At 40.2% G+C, this 21120-nt stretch overlaps 1 long non-coding RNA gene across 2 annotated transcripts; it reads left to right on the top strand.

Annotated features, from left to right (window-relative positions):
- Nucleotides 1-1204: 1204 nt before the first annotated feature.
- On the top strand, nt 1205-19821 carry LOC134165135 (uncharacterized). 2 transcript variants are annotated; one of them, XR_009965385.1, is made up of 4 exons: nt 1205-1262; nt 1418-1725; nt 16122-16267; nt 19133-19821. It is a non-coding gene; the product is annotated as an uncharacterized LOC134165135 (long non-coding RNA). The 2 variants fall into 2 exon arrangements; XR_009965386.1 differs by having other exon boundaries at nt 1418-1517.
- The last annotated feature ends 1299 nt before the right edge of the window (nt 19822-21120 follow it).

A 21120-nucleotide genomic window follows, 5' to 3' on the forward strand; every position in this document is an offset into this window, starting at 1 on the left:
AGGCTGAACCATGCAGCTTTAGTCCTGTTGCTTCATTTTCCCAGTACTGGCAGAGGGACAACGTAGATGAGAGCAGAATGGATTGTTTGAAGATGTCAGTGAAGACATTGATCTTAGTTTTAGGTCAAAAATGACTGCTCTCCAGGTACCTAATGAGAAATGCTTATATGAGGGCAAGAACTTAGTCCAGAGTTTAACAGGCCATCCTCACTGAGGAAAATACACTGTGCTTCAAAAAGTGTATTTCCTGTGTAAGACCCATGGAGTTCAATGAGACTAAAGCAAATAATTGAAGTTTCTGCAGAATGGGAGCCTCTTTGTAGCATGTTTTCACCCTGCCCAATGTATTTGGTGGCTGCTAAAAGATTATATATATTGTTTTGGGATGTGGCGCTAGCAGGTACAACAAACTATCATCTCTTTGCGCATGTTCTGGTAGCAGTTTTCCCAAGCATACTTCAGATGTGTGTGGGGAATCCCTCTTTAATTTGGCAAGATTAAATAGCTGCAGAGCTATTTTAATTATTTTGAGATGAGTTATTAGGGCTTTCTTCCATTCTCCTTAGGATTCCTGTTAGCTCTCTTGTCATTGAGAGAACACTGGTCTTTTGCCTTTAGAGGAAAATCCGAAAACTTAGGATAGAAATAAAACATTCTTTCTATTATATTTTAGTTTATTTTTTTAACCTTAAATGTTGTTGTAGTGGGTATTTCCCATGGCTAGTAATACCAGTGAAAGATCAGCTATAGATCATAGAATGTTATGATGTAAGAGATAATGAATTAAATGCAACTGCATTTTCTTTTATTCTGAGTAAAACTTAAATTGTGACATTCAGATCAATGAGATTACTTTGTTATTAAATATCCCATTGTCCTATAATGGAACATGAAATACTAATGTAGGTATTCCTAGATAGTGTCTTTCTTTGGAATACGAAGATGTGGCCTGACTACAGAATGCTTGAGCTTTTATCTCATAATATCATCTAATATGTTTGTGTGTTAACATAATATTTTAATATGACTGGATTCACACTTGGGGAAAAGAAAATGACAGATGCAGATGTCTACCTGAACTTGAATATCACTCCTACTTTACTTAGTCTCTCCAAGTTTTTTCTCCTAGAAGATAGTGAAATCAGTATGCAGTTAGGCTTGCTAAATGAATAGCCTAATTAGGGTATAAATCATGGTGTATTTAAACAGGAACCTACGACTCGGTGGAATCAGAGATCCACTACACAGCATAAAACTCTCCTGTGAGTAACTTCTGAGGTCTTTTAAGTCATAGACTTACCAGTGACATTTAGTCGATCATGTGCGTTCTGTTAAGGCAAACCTTTTCTTGAAGTACAGGCAAGAAAGCCATTCTTGCTTGGGTCTGATCCTATCAAAAATCTTCTGAATGTTACAGTTTCTGTTGCTTGCAAGCTTCAAAGTCAGGCTGACTTCAAAGACATAATTGGATCTGAAGAAGCATCTGACCAGGAGCCAGCTTCACAGAGAAAATAAAGGTGACTGGCTTGTGCCGTAATCTCCTTCCCTGAGGTTCCTCCTGCAGTTCTGCCAGGGATGACTGCTGCACAAAAAACGTGTCAGATACTAAACTCTGAAGGCAAGATTAATGACGGAGGTCAGAAGTCACATCATGCTGAGTGCAGTCTGGGAAGTCCATTCTGCAGCAGCAGGAATTCCCCTACCTTGGAAGCAGCTGAAGCTAAGGTTAGAGAGCACTCATGTTTTAACAACTTGTAAGACACAGATCAGCAGATGTGTTCTCTTAAAATTATATCCCTCAGCTGTTTTGAGTACAGTGGAGGAGCATTTTTAGACAGCATGCATGATCACTACAGTGTTTTCAATTGACAAATGCAGTAAATAATATATAATGGCAATGTTGTTTCAAATCTTAGCACCTTCTGCTGCTAAATGGGATGTGTCAAATTGTTTCACTTCATGTATAGTCTGACATTTTTAGGTTTTTTTGGTCACATTTTCTTCTTCCTAAGTGTCCAATTTGTTGTTCCATTGAACAGAATCTGAACGGTTTTATATGTGTTTGCTTTAGACTGGCTTTGGGGTTTTTGGATATAAGACCAATGAAAACAAAGGCTGGGCAATCCAAGCCTGATCCTGAGGTCTGTGTTATCCCTGGGTTTAGCCTTGTGTTAACCCAATCCTCATTTGTTGAACGAGAAGGATGGAACTGAGCTCTTGTCAATCCAGTAAAACCCTTTAGTTAAAGAAGGGTTTTGTCTGTGAGCACTGTAACATGACAACCTGTTTAGACAACTCCAGAGAACTTTTGGGAAACCTTGTTTATCACTGGCATGCACAAGACTTCCCCGGAGTGTTGTGTGCTGTCCTGTTGCCTGTTACATCAGACTAAGCAAATAGCCAGTGTCATATCTCCTGCTCAGACTTTGCTGAGCAAGTTAAAATGCCCAGACCTTTGCCTCCACTGTGTATTAAATGTAGCTAGCCTGATCTTAAACTCTTGTCACATTTTGATTAATGAGTGTATTAAACTCTGATCTTGTGATGCAGTAAGGAGTAATAGTACAAATAAGTTTGTGTCAAAGTCTTAAAAGTCTTGTATCTGACTTTGTAGCCTTAAAGGTTCAAAAAAAATGTGCATATCTTCTGTTTATAATCAGTGGGCAAAGCCTCAATTCCAATTACACATGTATGAATCCGAAATAACTTCCCTTAAAACAACAAATCAACAGCTTGCCTTTGCTGAAGTGATCCCAGGTTTACCAGGGTGAAGTATAGAACAGCACCTCGCCTAATGAAAGTGGCTAAAGAACATAAGGAAACAATCACTGGGACTTTGAGGAAATGAAAGAAGAGTTTGACCAGAAAGATAAGTACAAACCAAGACGCATAGTTAGCGAAGATAAGTTAATATTATTAATCATTCCATAGTTTTTTCACTTTACTTATAACCAGGTTAGGAGTGGAAATTAAATGGTTTTCTTTAGGAAACAGAAATGATCCTGCTGAAACTTTTGATTCCACAGAAACGGTTATTTTCCACTGGACCTAACATTTTGGCTGCCTGATCCTTCATCCGGCTGTCAGTTTACATAGCAGCTCTGTATATTTGCTTTCATGGTGAGCTGGGTATGTAGTGTTGTGGTCCTGTTTCTCAGTGAGTAGCTGTGAGTGTGTCAACACTGACTTTAATTCACTGTTCTAAATCAATGGCCATTTTAATCTCCTTTGTACTCAAGTTGAGGCCAATGTATTCTGCAATGAAGAAATCAATAGACTATTGATGTCTTGGAGGAGATGAAAAATTAAACTTGAGTTGTGAAGGTGTATGTAAATATGATGGTGAAAACGGCTTTATGCAAAGTAACCACCTGATTTGGTGCACCTTTCCTAAAGAGCTGTGTGTTTGCCAAATGAAGCAAAGTTTTTTTTGGCAGTTTCGTACCATTTCTTATACTCAATGTGATATTCCTTAGGTCCCTGTCCTTGCCAGACTCTCTTGCCTCCTTTTCTCCAATTGATGTGTTTTGACTTTATCATTTGCCTGCTATTCATAGAATGGTTTAGGTTGGAAGGGACTGTAAAACTCATCCAGTTTCAATACCCTGCCACAGGCAGGGACACCTTCCATTAGGCCAGGTTGCTAAAGCCCTGTCCAACCTGGTCTTGAACCCTGCCAGGGATAGGACAGCCACAGCTTCTCTGAGCAACCTGTGCAAGGGCCTCACCACCCTCACAGCAAAAGAATTTCTTCCTAATGTCTAATCTAAAGGTGCCAGTTTAAAGCTATTACCCCTTGTCCTATCCCTACATGCCCTTGTAAAAAGTCACTCTTCAGCTGTCTTGTCAGCCCCTTTAGACACTGGAAGCAGCTCTAAGGTCTTGCTTAAGCCTTCTCTTCTCCAGGCTGAGCAAGCTCAGTTATCTCAGCCTGTTTTAATAGGAGAGGTGCTCCATTCCTCTGATCATCTTCATAGCCTTCTCTGAACTTGAGCAGGTCCATGTCCCTCTTATGATGGGGACCACAGATCTGAATGCAGTACGCTAGGTGGTATATCATGAGAGTGGAGTACAGGAGGAGAATCCCCTCCCTTGACCTGCTGGTCATGCTCCTTTTGATGCAGCTCAGCATAGAGGTAGGTTTTTGGGCTGCAAGCATGCATTGCTGAGCCAGGCTGACCTTCTCATCAGTCAGCACCCCAAAATCTTTCTCCTCAGACCTGCTCTCACTCCAGTCTCTGCTCAGCCTATATATGTGCTTGGGATTGCCCTGACTCGGGACCTGTGGATGCATCTCATCAGGTCCCATGGATCTGTGCACCTTCAGGTTCCCTAGATGGTTTCAAACCTGATCTTCTCCTAAGTTGGGTGGTTCTTTGCCCAGTGCCTGCCTTTGCCTTCTGTGACTTGGGTGATGTGGTTGGAGCACTTGCTGGTGAAAAGTGAGGCAAACCAGTCATTGAGGACCTTGGCCTTCTCCATATCCTGCCCCCTTCCAGAGGGGGCCCGCTTTTTCCCCTAGTCTTACCAACTACATATTCAGAGGCTGCACATTGTTCTAAGCCTGCCAGCATCTCCTCCTACCTCACAACTTTCTCTTTCTCTTGCTTCTGGCATCCTTCTACCTTTCATGCAGTACTCTACACTTTCCGAATCATTATCTTGTGTGCTAATTGCAATCCTTATCCTTCTTTAAATCTCATTTGTTTCCTAAGGCTCTAATAAAAAATCCCCTAGGCTCTAGCAAAACCTCTTGAAACTGGCAGTGCTTCTTACATGGACATCAGCAGCTTCTGGAAGAGTCTAAGCTGCTTTTCCTTAATATCTCATTTCATTAAACTGCAACATGTTGCTGGTGAGTAGCATCTGAATATTGGTAAAGTTGGCTTGTGAGTGAGAGTTAACTTGCTAGTGCTGAGCCTGCAAGCATTGAGAAGAGCTGCAGAAATGAGATCAGGGCAGGTTTAAAAATAAAATGAAAAGTTTGCTCTATGACTGAGGGAACTGAAATCTTGGCTTCCTGTGGCTTTATATTGTGTGCTTGGATTGTTCCTCATCAAATTGAGTGCAGGCTCTGACTGAAACTTCTGAATTTGTAACTGCATTTGTAACAGTCTGCACTCAGGGGGATTCTCTGATGTCTAATTCCATAATTAAAGTCATGCTGAACTGATTTCTCTTGCCTGTATTGGAACCTCTTTTTGCAAAACTTTTAGGGACAATTTGCATTTAAGACTTCAGTTACTTTCTCCAGATTCTCACTGAAACTGATTTAGCAGCTCAGATGTGAAGAGGACAGACAAAGGCAGTGTGATTGCCCAACCCCTTTTAGTCCCAAACCAATCTTAGAAAAATGGTTGGGACAGGACTCGTGATCCAAATCTTTTGAAAATTGATGGCAGTTTCCTAATTATGGGAATGGATGGAGGATTGCCTACAAAATTCTCTGTTTGTCTTTTAGTGTAAAGCGTCAGTAACACTCAACAGATACTCTCTGAATTACAAATAGCCTGTCAGTATACATCACCCATGGGCATTCCCTGAAACCCATCTTGGCATGTTAGAAGATCAAGAGAGCAAGGTTTATTCTTGTTTTACATGTAATTCACTAGGTCAATTTTATTCTAAGCAAGGACTGGGAGTAGAACTTTGTAGCAATATTAAAACACCTACTCTTTTTGTAGAGATTTATTTTTGAAGTATATTCCTATATAATTAGAAAGCATGAACAATTTAGTATGTAAATGAGATAAAAAGCAAGAACATAATTTGTTTTTGGGAAATTTTTAGAGACAAATCTAGATTTTTTTTTTTTTTTTTTAAGCAACCAGAGGGCACTTGTGCTCTTGCCTTTTGAAAGAGAGATGCTGTTTATGTGGGTAGTGCACACATATGGCCTTTCTAGTTATTGAACAGCAAGGGGGGGGAGGGGTGTGATCATTTTGATTTAGGTACTTGTTCTGACTGGGGAAAGAGGCTTGGCAAAGTTTGGATAGAGAGTGGGAAGGAATATGTTGCTATTGTGTGTAGGCAGGAAATAAAATACTGATGTCTATCCATCTGAGAATGCTCTGCATGAAAATAGAAAGGATTGGCACCTCCATACCCCAGCTTTTCTCTCTCTGATGAACCTAGGTGATTGCAGGGTTAAATTTGCCCCCCTTCACATTCAAGTCCTACACCTTGCTGGGTGTTGGACTTGAACGTTTTTGATGCAGCTATCATCTTCCTGAGTTGAAATCCCAGCTGTTGGCTAATGCCTATCTGCCTTGTAGAAATGCCAAATGAAAAACACAAAGACGTGGTTCCTGATGTAAGAAACTACTTCGAAAGTAATTTCTGTAGCACTTTCTGAACACAGCATTATTTTCCTCTGCAGAAACATGGGGAAAGGGAATGCCTATAAAAGTATATTGGGATTTATTGAAACATGTGTTGCATTAAGTCTCTCAGAATAAGTGTTATTTTCCCAAAACATGTATTTTAGAAAGGTGGTGGTTTTTTTTTTGGCTGTAAGGGATGGCTGGCACCTTCTAGTAATTTGTAAGCACCCATTAGTCATTAATTATTCTTGCATAAAAATTTAATTTTATTTCTTGCTGGAATTTATTTAACTTCAGACATTGGGCCATCTTATGCCTTTGTCTTCTAACCTAAAGATCCTGTTAAAGTCAGAAAAATCTCCTCTTTGAATAGGTATTTATCGCCTAATTCGTCATTAAGCTAAATTGTCTTGAAATCTCTGTGTGCAAAGCTGATTTTACAGACCTTGAATTACTTTTCTTTATCCTTTGTGAACCTTTTCCTGCTCTCCACACTCTGAGAATGATGATAACAAAAATATAATGTGGTGATCTCCAGTCACGATGTCAACAGGGTCTTGTGAACGGGCAGTCCTATATTCTCATGGGATGTTTCTATTTTTAGATTTCAGAGTTCCATAGCCATCATGGTGTTGTTAAGAGCTCACCTGACTTATAGACAGGAGATGTATATTAATTGGTTTTGGCTTAATAATTCTATTGCTTTGCCTCTTAAGCTTCACTGATAATTTAAGAAAAACTGTAACATTTTTCTTTTCACCCTTTCCTCTTGCCTGTTCATCTGAAAGGAGACTTCTACAAAGTTGTCTAAGCCAGCTCAGTAGGCATCAATACCTGAAGACAACTTCCTGCAACTACCACTGTCATTTTGCATCATCCCTGCTAATGACAAAGGCAACCCTGTCACAAGGTTTTGTGAGCTTCAGGGCTACAGGAATGGAAAATTAAATAAAATGATAAAAATATGCTCATCATGACTCAAGACATTTGTTTCTCAGTGTTGCTTGAGTATCAACAAGTCTCTGTGACCTCTGCTCCATAGCAAGCAATGCCTGTTGCTTCAGCCTATGCAGGGTATACACTGTCCATAGTGAAACAAGTAAACCCTAGGTTACTTCTCCATGGAGAAATAATCCGGGGTTTACTTCTAGGTTTGGTCCTATTAGGCTTCCCCTTTTTTTTTTTTTTGAGAAGCATTCCAGCATAACACACTTCAAGAAAGGATTTCAGTAATAGGAACACAGTTCAGGGAGCTATCAAATTCCGTCCTCTCTCTGAGCAATAAGCAGATATACTTTCTCATTATGGAGCTTTGTTGTTGGCACATTAATCTGAAACCAGGAAAAGACCAACAAGTACTAAGGGTGATACGGGGTTTGCTGATATTTCATGAGGGCTGCTAGATTGCTGCAACACAACTGGGAAATAGGAATATTAAAGTCTACTCTAAACTCTATTTTACTGTAATGATTCATAAAATATTGGCTCTTTGCTTTAAGAGACTGTAGCTTTGTAATGACTATGCATTTCTGGAGAAAGAATCTAAGTTGGGTACCAAGACTAACTTATCAAATTGAGAGGAAATGAGTGAAAGAGTTGGATTGTTACTTCTTTTTTAAGCCCAAATGTGATTTTTCTGGCCCTAGATTTTTGAGTAAAAATTGAAGTTAAATCTTAAGGAAAGAAAAAATAGACTATAAATGTAATGACCTGCTAGAGCACTTTATGAACCCTCAGTACAAACAATATTTCTTGTGATAGCTTTGCAGATGGAGTTTTGGTCATATTTCATGTGCTGATGCATACAATAATAGCTGTATTGCACTTTGTTATCTTGTTTGTTATAAATCTGCAAGTGTTTTGTCTAGGGGAAACAAAGAACAGTAAAAAGACAGATTATAGTCTCTTTCATTTTAATTGAGTCCTTTGTTGCACTCATTGGACCCCAAGTTAAAGTGGACTCCAGAAATGCTGTTTAAAATGGAACCATGTTAAAGAGCCAGGCTTTAATTCACGAAAGTAATGATGGTCTGCAGTGCAGCTCCACAGAAGTCAGCAGAATTGCTTCAGATAAGCCCAGTGGAGGGTCTGCTCCATCTGTTGGGTGTCAGAACTACTTAATGCAGGCTTGATATCATTCTCTCTCAGTTCAGTTTGCTGTATGGTTATTAAGGGTGACCTCATCCTGTTCAGCTCTACATGTCTGTAATCTAGTCATTTGCAGCTGAACACAGACAGCCTGTGCTCCTTTTAGTCAATAGGTCAGGTAAATTGGATCCTAAAAGTGTCTTTTGCAGGGAGCTGGAGGAAATATGAACTAGGGATCTAACCTTTGCAAAAGGAGGCAGAATACAAATACAGTAAGTCTTTTGTAGATGGTTATGAACTTGGTTTGCTCTTGATCTGCATGTGAAAAAGTGTACCCATAGTAATGTGAATGCATCTGGAGTTTGAGCGGGCTATACACTTCATGTATGCACCAGACACCTGTAGTTGCTTCGGTGTGAGCTTGGAACAAGAGAAGAGCAAGCATACCTGCCAGCACAGTGGCCCTGAGGCTGCATCCTAGCTATCACCAGTGCCATCCCATGAGAGGACACGGCATGATTTACACGCATTAATACAGCAAGCTGGGTGAGCAGCTGAGGCAGTGCTACTCAGCATCCCTTAAGCTATGCAAATTCATAGCTATGGCATATGAGAAAAGCTGCTGCTAAGGTGCCTTCTGGCTATTTTTACCCTCAAGATCACGTTTGTGTTTCACAAGCAAGGCATCTGTCATTTAAAGCCAGTATCCAAACATGGGAAAAAGAGTCTCAATTGCAGAGTGCATAGCCCCCAGGACTAACCTACTGATAAGGAGACAGTACACAGCTAGATAACATGGAAGAGCACTTATTTGCCCTGCAAGTTTTCCTTTCCCTTGTTTTACTGCTACAAAACTTCAGCTTAAGGAGACTGTCTGTATCTTGTTGCCATAGAGGCTGCACCAGCCAGGGAAAAAAAATGGAGTTTGATGAGAATAGCAATTTTTGGCCTCTTGTGATTACTGCAGCCTAGTGAAAGCTAAAGAAGCCTGGAATTATTGTAAGGGAATATATGAAGGAGACCTGACAGTCATCACATTTCTATAGACTTTATTCAGTTTTATTTTGCACCTCATTATCTAGCTCATAGTGGTTGCTCAGTGAACAACCTCAAATACAGCTTAGAGCTCTCAAGCAAGAGAAGGAATACCAAAGACCTTGCATGTAAGAAGGACCACAGTGCTGTGCACCTTGCAACACTGTGGTGGTGGGCAACATCAGTGTCCTTAAATTTGAGTTTACCCTTAGGAGCAGATCTTAGACCACAGTTATTGCAACAGGCTTTAAAGAGAAGTGTCAGGGCAGCAGATACTCTGATAGCCAGTGATTTCTACACCATTCATGCTTGATACCTTCTGTGGCTTTCCCAGCACAGCTCAGGAAATGTATGAGGAAGAAGAAGCAATTGCCTTATTGGAACGTGTGTGTCCCTGCCAGGGATGTGAGCTGGGACAGTGGTTGCTGAAGGTCCATGTGTTTTTAGGGACAGGTGCCAGCAAATTGTAGCTGGTCCTGCCTGTGCCCTGAACTACTTCGAGCCCTGAAGTCAGAAGCGCAGCGCAATGGTACAGCTAACACAGCCTGTCTCCTCCTGTCAGTTTCCCAATATAAACTGTGTTTGCTGGAGTGTGTTACTTGGAGAAAAAAATTCTCTTAAAAAAATCCTTAAATCTGGGGCCAGAGATGGAAATGATATTAATGTACAAGTCAGCCTGCCCAAGAACTGAGCAATAATCTAAATCAGTCCAACTTACAGCAGTGAAAAAAACCCTACGTTTTTCTGAGCAAAGACTCCAAGATACTGATAGCATTGAACCTTCTCTCCTCTTCTGTAAATATCTGTCCCTGGAGAACCCTAATAATGGTTTAAACCTAATTGTTCATTCCAGCAGAGCTCCAAAGATATCCTGCTGTTCTAAAATGGTGACTGTGAAGGAGGATGGCAATAAATCGTATAAAAATTCCCTGTGATACCATTTGGGAGACAATTTAGTATGCAAGAAGTGTCTTGGAGCAGGATAGAGGCTTCCCCATTTTTCATTCTCCTCTGTGATATTGTCTGTTGTGGGAGGCAGCTGTTGGAAGGCCTGCAGGAACTTGAGAATTTGACTGAAATCCATAAAGTTACACAAATATATTCAAAAGCTTTGTACAATTTCCATTGCTGCAAGTTTATGATGAAATCAGAAATCTGCCTATTCTCTTTTTTTGATGTGAATGTTTTGGAACATCTAATTTGAAATATTAACATACATTTGGAATAAGGAAGAGTTATAAATACTTTCCTGGAATCAACGCCTATGCAAGAAATTATTTACAGAAAAGAATTCTCTGGAACACCTATCCATACATCTGTTTGCTTCTATGGCTGCTGTTCATTGCCATTCAGAGCTACTTTCAAACTGCTTTGCACTATTGTGTTAATTAAGGTGATGTTGCCATTAATTTCAGTTCACATTATTTTAATCTACACTTTTGAAGTAAGGGATTTTAGAGGATAATGGAATGTGGGCAGCATGGTAGAGGCTACAGGGAGCTCATTACCCTTTTCTCAATTCATTGTAGTTTCATCAGTCATTAATTCCACTTCAAGCTTCCCTGTTGTTAGCATGTACATTGCAAGTGACTTTATTTTTCATATCAAAAATGTGCTGCTTTCCATACATAATACAAAGGTAGAATGCAATTATAGGCTACATTAGAATATTTCAAAAGGTTTAAAGATGTGGAAGAAGGCTCCCTGAGGAGGGGCCATTTGAGTGTTTGAGAGAGCAACACAAATAACTTTGTAAGGCTGAAGAAAAAGGCAGAGTAAGGGATGATGTTGAACTTTATCTTATATCGCAAACTCATAGAGCAAATTAGGTTGGAAGAGGCCTCTCTGGTCTTCTGCTTAAAGCAGGGCTAACTTCAGTGCCAGGTCATGTTGCTCAGTGGTTTTTCCAGTTGGGTTCTGAATATTTCTAAGGATGGAGATTCCTCAGTCTCTGAGGACACTGATTCCAGGCTTTGACTACCCTTATGGCGATAAGCTTTTACTTATATCTAATAGGAATTTTCCTTGTGGTAACTGGAATCTATTATCCCTTGTCATATTGCTGTTCATTTGAAGAAAAATTTTGGTGTGTCTTCTCTTTATAACTCACCCATTAGGTAGTTAAAGATGGTGATAACATCCTCCCTTAGATACTCCCTCTTTTCCAGGCTGAACCAGCCCAGCTTTTTCAGCCTCTCATAGTACTTTATGTGCTTTAGGCCCTGGAGCGTTGTGGTGGCCATCTGCTGTACTCTGGTATGTCTGTGTCCCTCTTGTATCTGGGAGCCCCAAGTGAGATGCTGTACTCCATATGCTGCCTTACAAGTGCCAAATAAAGAGGAAAAAAATCACTTCCCTTGACTTGCTGCCTGTGCTTTGCCCAGTATTTGGTTGCTTTTATTTGCTGTGCAGGTGTACTGCTCACTCGTGCTCAATTTGTCCACCAGGACCTATGGGTCCTTATCTGTGGAGCTGCTTTCCAGCTGATTTTCTCTCACCTGTCACCATGCAGGTTATTTCTTCCCATGTATAGGGCTTTGCATTTGCTGAACTCTGGGAAATTCCTGCCAGCTTGTTTCTCCTGTCTGTTAAGTACCCCCAAATGATAAATGGTAGCCCTCCAATGTGTTGACTTCTCTCCTGTTTGGTATCATCTGTGTGAAACTGCTGATTGGAGTCCATGCTTTTGCCCAAGTTGTTAATGTAACTGTTAAACACTGTTGGCCCTAGTGTCAGTGATTGAGTAATAGCACCAGCAACTGGCCTCCGGTTGTACATTTATCCTCTTATTAATATTACATCTGCCTAACAGTTCAGACAGTCATCCGCTCACCTTTCTCAGAACCCATCCGCCACCAACATGGCTATAAGGGTATCATGGGACACTGCCAAAATTTTTGCTAGATCCACATCCGTTGCTCTTTTCTTGTCCTCTTGCTGTAGAATGCAATCAGGTTTGTCAGGTATGATTTCTCCTGGCAAATCTGTGCTAGCTGATCCCAAATGCCTGCCTGTTCACGTACCTGGAACTTCCTTCAGGAAGGATATGCTCCATAACCTTCTCAGGACTGGGGTGAGGCTGAATTGTCATTTCTCAAGCTTCTCTTTTTTGCTGTCCTTGGAGATGCGCAGGATACTTGACTTTTTCAAGTCGTCAGAAGCCTCCCCTGTCACTGTGACCTTTCAAAGACTTAGTAGATTCTTAATGACATCAGCCAATTGCCATGAATGCATCCTGCCTGGTCTCATATCCCTTGGTACATGCTTATGTAGGCCCTAACTTGATGATGATCTGCCGCAAGTAGTACTTCACTGCCCTTCATCTGCCCTAAGCACAGGGATGTAGAAGGACTGAGAGAACACCTTCCCAGTAAAGACTAGGGTAATGAAAGCACCAAATACCTCAGACATTTTTATGTGAAGAATCAATGTACACACTCATATAAATTTATGTGTATGCACTCGTGTCTTTATACATGCCTCCCTCCTGCCACTACCTGATTCACACACAAAAACCAAAGGGTGCTGATGCCCTGTGACCTTGTAACACTGCAAAAGAACTATATTCATGCTAAGGCTCTCAGAGGGAAGCTGGAAGCAAGCTCCTCAAAATGGATTGACCTGGTAACAGATTTATGGCTGAGGAATGTTTTATTAATAGATTTACTACCCTCTTTTGGATGTTTATGAGGTGTCACAGCTTGGCCAGATCCAGAAGTGAAGGATTTCTCCAGAAAAGTTAAGTGAGGGTTGGTTTTAAGTCAGTTCTCAAGCAGATATATGCAGAGAAAGGTAGGATGGAGAGCTAACAACTATCAGAAAAGCTAAGGTATAATCCTGCCACTGACCTATAACTCACAGCGCATATTAGGTGCTGAAATTCTTATTCTTCATTTTCTTGACAAATGATGCAACAAAAGCAGAAATGATTAATATGAATCTTGTCTCAAGACTATGATTGCAGCAGTAATAATGAATGATGTAAACTTAACTCATTCTTGTTACAGAGTACTGAAGAGAATGAATTGGACTACAGGAACAGCTTGTGCAGAGTTCACTACAAAATAGCTCTTTAATCACCATTCTTCAACATTTTTGAACTCTTTAGCAAGCATGGTTCTTGTGTAATGCTCAAAGTGACAGAAAAAAAATGCTGCTTGACTGTACCCTTTGACCATCAAAGACAATTTTATTTAAAGGAAGGACATTTCATAGACATTGTAGAATTGCAGAATGGTTTGGGCTGAAAGGGACTTTAAAGATCACTCAGTTCCAACACCCCTGCCATGGGCAGGGACACCCTCCTCTAGACAAGATTGCTCCAAGCCGGTTCCAACCTTACCTTGAACACTGCCAGGGATGGGGCAGCCGCAGCTTCTCTGGACAACCTGTGCCAGTGCCTCACCATCCTCACAGTAAAGAGCCTTTAATTTGCTTTCATGATCTTTAATGTGTCTCAGTGTCTTAGGAGGGGGCACAGTCTTTCTAAGCCAGTTTTGCAGTTCTCTGGGGCAACATGCTGCTGAGCTGTTAATGCAGGTGTTTTCAGGTGCCTACCCCTTTCACTTGATTTTGTCAAATTCTCAGGATTCTCAAAAGCCTGATTCTCTTAAGAGTCTTGTCTTCATCTTTCATCTTTCATTAGTGACTGTGATTGAAATGATTCTTTCTGGAACATTATAGCTTGGCTTAGCACTGTCCATTTTGCCAAGTTCTTGCCTTTTTTATTTTTTTCTGTAACTGTGTGGAAACACTTTTTCTTTTTTTTAAATACTTTTTTTCTTTTTCAGCATCTCTTGATTGATTTTGCATATCAGTGTTTCTTTAATGCCTCCATTTATTTGTGGGCAAATGAGAACTATCTTACTTTTATTGGGATTTTCTGATTCTGGTATTCATTCTGGTATTCCATCACTGTAGGAGCTGTTTTGTTCAGCCCTGAAAAGCACCCCAGTGTTGGTGTTTTGATAGCAGAAATATGCATACAGACTGATTCCCTACTATTTGCAATGTTTCTTCTTGAGTGATTTGTATCTGGTTCATTTTGCAGACTTGCAGATTCAGTGCAAAGCTTTTTATCACGTTTGCATGATGGTTTACTGCTTGTTTCAGATCATTAGCTGCTTTCAGAAGTGTTTGTGCTGTTACTAATAGCACCCAAGCTGAACCTCAGTTCTGATGAAGTATTTCTATATTTGCAAAATCCTCTTTGGTGATGTCTGTTAGTTTCTCTTCTGGGTCTTGCAGCCAGTACCCATTGATTGGTTTCTGCTTTGAAACTGCAGCTCCATAGGAAACCTGGAAATGTTATTCATAGATCCTTGCTTAGGTCAATATAACAAACATACTATCTATTTCAGTTTGTGTACACATCTTCAAGCAGCTCTCAAACTCGTGGGTGCATAAGAGACTAATAAACAACCTGCTCTGTGATTTTGTGGCATGACTGTTCTCAGCCCTTCCCGCTGCTTCTGTGAAGAGAGTTTAATGTCTTTCAACAGGTCAAAAGTTGGTGTTTGCTGATGATGCCAAAAAGTTCTTCTTTTGTTTGTCTTGTGCTGTAGCCTAGGATTCTTCCAAGGTGAAGAAATTGGTGTCTACTGCAATGGAAGTTTACTGTGCAAGGTAAATATGCTAGAGGGCCACCTCTTTTTGATGGAGTTGTGTAGGTAAAACCAGGCTATCTACGTATGACCTTTGTCTAGCCTGTTTCCTAAAACTCCCGTGTGAGGAAGATTCAGCAGCTTCTCTAGGTAATATGAAAAAGGTTTTTTTTTACATTTTGATATAACATTGCTTAACCAAGGAAAAATCAGAGCTGTCAATTTGGCTCCCCTCTGAATGATGTCTCCTGGTTTTCTACAGTAGGTGGGACAGGCTCCACGTTTTTTTTGAACTGCTGTGATTTTACTGATATACAGTGTTTGGTCATATTCGTATTCTGAACTCTGTGTAGGGTATTCTTTAGCGAAACGTACTTAATTTGGTTGCTTTCTTTACCTTTACTCGTCCCTCTGTGTTCACCTTGTTTGTTTTATGTGTGTTATTGGAGTACTATTTAATTAATAATATCTCTTAAGAATGGTCCTTAAAAATCCCTTTCTGTGTTTAAAGTACACATCTCACTGGCTTTTTAGTACACTTCAGCCCAAACGTTGCACGGCAATGCAGCCTTTTTTCATTTACCTGTGCAGTTGCCTGAACAGGGTATTTCCTGTAGTTGTGCTAGTTGCTGTATTACTGGCATTGCTTCCTGCTTTCCACCCTTTACAAAATACATGCGTGTTGCATTTACTTCCCAGTTTTGCTTACAGGTGCTTATTGATATATCTTCTTGGCCTTTCTCTAGGGTTCTGTGTAACTGTTTCTTTTTGTTGCTTGATATATGCGTATCTGTATATATCTTGACTTCAATAGTGTCAAATCCATTCCAGTAGAGCTCACAGACTTGTTTTTTAATAGCTATATCCTGTCTGGTTTTTAATAAGAAAGTCTTTTATGACCCCATCTTCAGAGAAAAGGGTCCTTCAATTTGTATCTTCATTTCATCTCCTCCTGATTGCAATTTTTTAATAAGTAATGCACTTTGCTGTAGACTTGCTATGGATCTGTAAATGCATTTCCATCTTTGCTGGGCTTTTGTATTAATTTTCACAGAACACGTTGCATTCACAGGTCAAAGAAAAATGTAAATTAGATATTCTTCAAACAAGTGGCAGAAGAGTCATGTTTGCAAGCCCTAGACCTCATGGTGGACTCGAGCTACCATGATATCTTCTGAAAAGGCCATGCAGCAGGGCAGTCCAGCAGGCTTCTGGAAGGTACTGATAACAGCTTCTTGACACAGGTGATTGAGAAGCCTATGAGTAGGTAGATGCTTTGCTGAACCTCATCCTTACAAGCAAAGAAATGGGGATGTGAAGTTTGGTGGAAACCTTTATGACACTGACTGTATGATGGTAAAAGTCAGGATTAGGAAAGGAGGGAACAAGGCAAGAAACAGGATCACAGCCACAGACTTCAGTAGAACAGGTTTTGGCATCTTCAGGGTTTTGTCCTCTCCAGTTTGAAAAATCTCCAGGGCCAGGGACTCTCTGAGCACCGTTCTTCCTGTGAACATCTTTTTTACCCTCTTCAGTTGTCCTCTCGTCTGTCCTTCCCTTGTGCAGCTGCTAGATCATCCTCTCTTCTGCAATGAAATGCTTTTTAAACTGAACTGTTTAAGTCAACTAATCAACTAATCTACTGTGGTCAGCTGTGTACAGATCCAGCTTTCAATTTCAGTGACCTGTTCAGATTCCCTCTTTGTGGGGCTTTTATTCTGTTTGGTGAACATTTCAGTACTGCAGGTCAAAATGGTTATAAGGCTGCTGGAAAGAGGCAAGGATGAGAAAGAAATCAGTCTGGGGTCAGGGTACAGGGAGTGTCAATATGTATCTTGGAAGCAAATGCATGGATACATACCATGAGGCCTTTGTATTCCTCACCCAAGAATGATGTTTGACAGGGCGATGGGTAAAAATGGAGATTAGTGAAGATCTTTGACTGAATTAATCAGTCCCAGCAGCAGCATATACAATGATGACTTGGACATAAAAACCAGGCTGGGTTGCTCTTCATAAAGTCAAGGGACTGGATAGCAATCACTGTAATGCAAGCAGGATGAAGAATAAGCAGAAGGAGCTGTAAGTCTTAATGCAAGTTATTGGTTATCCACATATCTGTTGCAAAGAAAATGTATTTCAGAGATATTCTGTTTAGCAAGTTCTTCGAATGTGCTTCTGATGGACTTTGGTAAAGATGATTTAGATAACTAGAATAGGGTGAACTTTGATTAGATACTGACCAATAGGAAGAAACAGGTTGTTTGACAATGTCTAGGCAAAGGCCAGGTTAGGAGAGAATGGTTATGATATGATACATTTATGATTCATAGGACTTGAAGGAAGATAAGTCGCAAAACTGTAACAGTGGATTTCAAGTAGGAAGACTTCAACACTCACAAAATTGTTAGGTGTTGCCTGGAAGGCAAGACCGATGAAATAGGGAATTTAAGAAAGCTGGCAGTTCCTTAAAGAAGAATATTAATAAACCTCTCTCCTTGTGGAGGAGAGATAAGAACTCAGTAAGAGATCAACTTGGCTAAATTATGAGCCTTTCATTGACTTCAAAGACAGGAGGAAAGGATAGAGAATGTAGAAAGTAGGTCAGGATATAAAGAAGGAAAATAAAGGCATTGCAAGAGCTCTCAGTGACCTAATCAAAATGGTCAAGACATAGAGTGAGATGAAATAGCAAGGCGCATTAGTTATAGGAAGTCCAAATATTGACACTTAATAGACAGATTTGGAGAAGCTTGAACTGGTGAATGCATTCTGTATTGATGTTCACTTGCCATCAGGTAAAGAAGTGAAATGCCAGCCTAGAGCAGGCAAAAGAACACAGCAGGAGTTTTCAAAAGAGTCATGCGAAGTGTTTTGCCAAAGCAGATTTAGCAGCCTTAAGCACTTTGGTGTGTGGTCGTGGTGGTGTTTTATTGTTTGTTTTTTTTTTCCCTGAGAGTGCTTGGAGACGAGTAAGATACCATGAAGGTGCAGAATGTGAATGGACGCTAGGGAAGTATAGTCTAGAGGAAATGACTGGTAGCAGATTCATTCTTTCAACATCATAGCACACAAACATTTCATGCTGAAATGGAGGGTATTGTCAGTGAAGTTCTTCAAGGGTCTTCTCTGAGCTTGGTTGTGCCCACTGTCTTGTTAGTGACCTGTGTAATGGAGAAGATACTAAGGTAAGAATCCCTATCAGTGTGATACAGACAATAATTCAAATCTTGACAGGATGGAGGTATGATCTGAAAAGTGAGAATACTAATAGGGAATAACTACGTTTATGTGAGAACAATCAAGTGTATGAGTACAGAATGAGAAGAAAACTATCTGGATATTCATAGATGGGTGAAGAGGTTGTAGAGGACTGCAACCTAGACACACGTGAATGATAGCAAGCTTTTGCAAATGAGTTAGTGTCACAGGGCATGTGAACAGGAGCACAGTCTACAGTGTGATATAATTTCTGCTTCTACATAGCTTTATGTTGAGAACTGTGCTCTTTTTGGTGCTGCCCTTCAAGAAAGTGATGCCTTATTCTCTAGCTGAGAACAGCTAGAAATACCACCTACAAGGAAATCTGGAAGGAATTGGGCTAGTTCAAGACACAGAAAGAATGCTGAAGAGAACATCCTCTCTTCTTTATTTTATTTTGTCATTATTTTTTACTTTTTTTTCCCCTTTATTGCCTCTATTTAAATTAAAAATGGATCTTCTGTAAATGCATTTTCAAAACAGGAAGAGACCTGACCTGCAGCGTGGAAAACTCAAATTGAGGTGCAGAGACACTGCCATTAGATCTGGTTTAAGAGTAGGTTTGACAAATACTCATCAGGAATGTCTGTAGGGATCCTGCCTTAGGCAGGAAGATGGCTGGACTAGTTAATGCCCTCTTGGATTTCTTCCAGCCTAATTTTCTGCTCTGTGTGGGTATGAGATTTTTGTTTGCATGACTATTTGGAGGCAGTGACCCTTCTTCTTACTAATGCCATACTGGCTTGTATACAGAATAGCATGAGGAAGAATAGGAATATCACTGACAGTAATAATTTGTTCTTGCCCTATCTTTTATTGCAGACACCTAGTCACTGAAAAGAGGGATAATACCACATGGCATAACTAACTGCTCACTTTATGCAGACAGCTAGTGAAATTCATATGTAAGCCTTTGATTGAGAGCTGTTTAACAGTGTAAAATGTGTAAATACTACATTCTCACTTCACAATTGATGAGTGAGCAGAAAAATAAACGTCTTCATGGTAATTTGTTTGTCATACAGGTATGACTGTTCACCATATGAAATGAAATGTTTTATAAGCTTCTGACTGTTTGGGGTTATTTTGTTTGTTTGTTTTCAATGTTTGTTATACTTCAGAATTGAATAAATCTGAAAGCATCTTATGCAGGCAAAATATAATTGCTAAAGATGGAGCTAGGACTAAGTTGTCTATCGTCTGTCACCTACCAATTGGAGAGGGGTCTTAGATGGCTTTTGTCAGACCCTGAGATCATTCAAGTTAAGGTACAGTTAGGTGTGTTCAATGGCACTAAAACTGTCCATGAGGCAATGCATTTCAGCCTTGTGTACTGTTAGTTCTCCAAAATATTTGTAGACAGAATTTCCTAGAAATGAATGCTGCTGTGTGTTTGTTAATGTGTATGAACCCAAAGGCCCCAAAGACTGTTTGGCAACTAAAAAACCTGAGGAAGAAAGGACAAAAGCAAGACTTGTCCTCCTAATAAATCTTTTCTTGTGAGTTGTGAATACTTCTGATACCTGGGATGATTTTTTTCAGGACAGAGTGTTTCAGTGTTTGATACAGTTACACTTTCATGTTATTTCTTTCTGTTTGAAAAATAGCTGCAGTCTATTGAGGAAGGTGGTTTGAGTACAATCAGAATGTCTAATCAATTTTCTTATTGTTGTTTTAATATTTGTTCTTACTTGTGGGAAGTTATCCATAATGCAACATGTGAGAATTCCTTTAACACTGCTGCTAAAGTGTTCTTTTAAAAACTCAGGGTTTAATGAATGCAGGAATGTTTTATTCCTTGGAGTCATTATTTTGAAGATTATCCCAGGTTATTAGATTTGATTAAAGGATTTTACGCTTGGCTTGCTTGAGAGCTGAGGATTAAGCAATAAGGAGCTTTCTCCTATGCTGTATCTTTGAGCTTATCATTTCAGTACTGCAGGGCTTTGATTACCCGTTTTTTAAAACATACAGATTTTATTCATTTACAGCTTTTTTGGATAAGTCAGAGCTATTAAGCCTGGTGGGTGATATCCTGGCTGACAAGTCCTATTGCAGGCTATGTTAATGTGTATGTGTGTATTTCAAGCCCTGACCAGTGTATGTCCTTTGTCAACAGAGAACACTCATCCCATGTGGCATTCACAAGGACTTTGGTGACAGCAAGGTTTGAACTTACCTTCCCGTTAGCAAATACAAAGAAAGCTTTGCGATCAGAAGCGTTTTCATTTAACTAATATGGATGACTTGATTTTATTCAGCTTCACCCAGAGATAAGGACAGATACTAAGATGGTTCAGGGAATGACTGGCTAGATTGTTTGTCTGCCATACTGTAGAACTACTCCGGATTTGCCTTTGCACCAGACTAGGCTTTATCTCTTGCTTTCTTCTAAAGAGTGTTTGGAGGGACAGCTGAGGAACCCAGACGGTCACTTCACTGTTACAGTGATTTCCAGGCAAAAGAACAAATGCATTTCTACTATATGGAGGCTGGGGACAGAGGGTGGAAGCATATGCCCATATGTCCCCTTTCTGAGGCAATGTAGAGGCAGCCACAAGTGCATGAATGGGGTCAGAAGATCACTGTGAACTACTCTCCTGAGGAGAAAAAAACATCCTGCATACGGTTGTGCCTCCCATGCACCAGGGATAGGCTATAGGTCTTCTGAAAGCCAATAAGTATGCTCAGCTGCTGTGATACATTTGTTCTCATCCACAGCAGTCTGTGTACTGGGGGTGTTCTGGTGAGAATGTCACTTGTTTCTCTGTTGGATAAGGCTGCGTCAGCTTAGGCAGATGCTCTGCTGA

Source organism: Pezoporus occidentalis, unplaced genomic scaffold (assembly GCF_034315485.1).
Source record: "Pezoporus occidentalis ecotype Australia unplaced genomic scaffold, CSIRO_AGI_Poc_V1 ctg23, whole genome shotgun sequence".
NCBI lineage: Eukaryota > Metazoa > Chordata > Aves > Psittaciformes > Psittacidae > Pezoporus > Pezoporus occidentalis.